This window comes from Austrofundulus limnaeus, unplaced genomic scaffold (genome assembly GCF_001266775.1).
Source record: "Austrofundulus limnaeus strain Quisiro unplaced genomic scaffold, Austrofundulus_limnaeus-1.0 Scaffold3, whole genome shotgun sequence".
NCBI classification, from domain to species: Eukaryota; Metazoa; Chordata; class Actinopteri; order Cyprinodontiformes; family Rivulidae; genus Austrofundulus; species Austrofundulus limnaeus.
This window is the reverse complement of record NW_013952405.1, coordinates 79,247-82,175: the sequence shown is the minus strand read 5'-3', so window position 1 is coordinate 82,175 and position 2,929 is coordinate 79,247.

Here is a 2,929-nt window from a genome sequence, read left to right as displayed (position 1 = left end):
ACAATAGTGCAATGGCCTTTTTATTGAAGTTTCATAGATCAGATAAAGGTTTCACAAATCCCAAAGTTGTTTTTAAATATTCTACTATACAGTATGTGCAGAAGGATCTAGACCTGATTTGAAGAGTCTACATGTTGTAGCTGGGTTTGCATCTGGACCAGGTCTAATGTGGACCAGAAGGGTAAAAAGTGGAGTAATTGTTTCACAAATCCCAAACTTGTTTTTAAATATGCTGCCCTCAATGCAGAATACTCTAGTCCAGGGGTTCTCAAACCTTTTTGGTCTCGAGACCCCTTACAATGGCAAAAAACATTCCAGGGACCCCCTCATGAACCCCATGCTGTTTTAAAAGACAATTTATTGTCATTTCAACCCCTAAATGCCATGGGAATATATATTTTTATTTAGTTTATTATGTTGGTTTTAGTTCATTATTCTTCATGCATTTTTAAAAATAAAACCAAATAAACAATTTAGTGAAATTTTTGAGGACCCCCAAGATACCTCTTACAAACACCTGGGGGTCCTGGGCCCCCAGTTTGAGAACCTCTGCTCTAGTCAGTCAAACAAATTTCTGTCTTAACAGGATAAAACAAATTGTGGCGTTTTCAAAAAATTGAATTGTTAAAGCTAACTGATGCAGAAAACTAAATGCTACACAGCAAAACACTAGCTACAAGCTATAAGGAGAAGAAATGTTTACAAGGTAAAAGTAGTAAATCACTAGCTATGTGCTAAAGAGGGAGCAAAATGACAGCTAATCTAAAAGTAGCAAAACACTGGCTAAAAGCTAAAAGTAATAAAGGGCTACCTAAATGCAAAAAATATTCAGCTAAAGCTTTTAAGTAGCAAAAGACTAGCTGAAAGTATCCAAGCATCTGCTCAAACCTAAATTAGAAAAAAGTTAGCTAAAACTAAAAGGAGGAAAAAGGCTAGCTATAAACAGTAGTAAAGGTTCAGTAAAAAAAAATTGTAAAATGTTAAGATAAGATAAGATAAGATAAGATAAGATAAGATAAGATAAGATAAGATAAGATAAGATAAGATAAGATGAGATATAACTTTATTGATCCCACAGTGGGAAAATTTGCACAGTTAGTTAAAAACTAAATTTATCAGAATTTAGCTAAAAGATTAAAGTAGCAAAAGGCAAAAAAAAAAACTAACAGCATCAGATTGGCAGCTAATGTAGATGATAATGTGGCCCCTCAACGGGCATTTTTATCAGTTTTATCTCAAGCTTTTGATTGGTGTGTATTTTTATTTTCCTCTAGCTATTTAAGATTAGTTGAACCTTATAAACATAAAAACACGACACTGTTTTTGAGCAATTAGAAGTAAATATTGTATTCAAACTTAAAAGTAAAAAAAACTTCAAATCTATACCCTTTTTTTATCTAAATATAAATTTATGAAATAAGAAGCTTCAATAAGATGAGTAGTGACAGTACTTTACTTATTAAGTAATATAAACTGAACACATAAAAAAGTAATTATCTGACTATCTATGCAACATGTATGTACCAACAATAAAGATATCCTGAAACTCTGTTCTGGCTTTTGGTTTTGGTGGACCACCACAGGATTTTCAGTGCCACCTCAATAAAAACTGTCTGAAGGAGCCACTGCAACACTGACAGTTATGTTATAAAAATGTAATAAAACCACAGAGCCGGAAGCAAATGAGTAGCAGTTTATGGTTACCACCCCCTTCCTTTGACATGTGCAACAGCCTGTGGCTAAATTAAATCCTGTGGCTGCTGTTGTCAGGTATTTAGCAACTTGATGGGTAGGTGGGGTCTGCACATTATTTACACATACCTATTTACAACTTAGGGTCTGTAGCCTCAAGTTAGTGAATAAATTAGTGAGGTATGTAAATCCAGGGATTATAATACATTTCAGTGCCAAATTTATGTCATCAGATGTTATTAAAATGTTGAAACTTTGATGACTTGTTAATAGTCAAAATTTGATCACCCATTACAGAAATATTAAGCTTCGTTCAGTCTGACAGACTGTACCTGAATTTCCAAGTTTGACTGGAGTGCCTCCATTTATAATTTTCCTAACCCCAATCTCAAAATCCACAGCTGCCTCAGCACATGACAAGTGGTAACTGTAGTAACGACATGTTTATTTGCATTTCTGTCTTTATAAAACCATTCTGTCCAACTTCTGCTAGTAAATATGATGCTGCAGTTTTTATATGCAAACAAAGATTTAGTGGTTAGAACTGTTGTGTCACAGCAGCAAAGGCCTGGGTTTGAACCCCGGTTTGGGCCTCGTTCTTTACATATTCTCCGGTTTTCTCCTCGTACTCCAGTTTCCTCCCATGCTACAAAAAACATGCATGTTTAGGCTGCCCTAAAGCCCAAGCCACCCTTGAAAATTTGATTTGTGATCTCAGTGAGATAAAAAATATTTATTATTTGATTGTATTGCTATAATAATTATAATAGTTGACCAATTGAGACTATGTTAGGTCAGTGTAGGAAAAATACAGCAGGTAAAGTAAGTAMTGAACACGTCACCATTTTTCTCAGTAAATATATTACTAGAGGTGCTAATGACATGGAATTTTCACCAGATGTCAGTAACAACCCAAGTGATCCATACATACAAAGAAATCAAACCATAAATGTCCAGAAATGAAGTTATTTGTAATATTTTGGAATGGCACAGGGAAAAAGTATTGAACACGTCACCATTTTTCTCAGTAAATATATTACTAGAGGTGCTAATGACATGGAATTTTCACCAGATGTCAGTAACAACCCAAGTGATCCATACATACAAAGAAATCAAACCATAAATGCCCAGAAACTAAGTTATTTGTAATATTTTGGAATGGCACAGGGAAAAAGTATTGAACACGAAGAAAGGGAGGTGTAAAATGGCATGGAAAGTCACGACACCAGCTGAACTC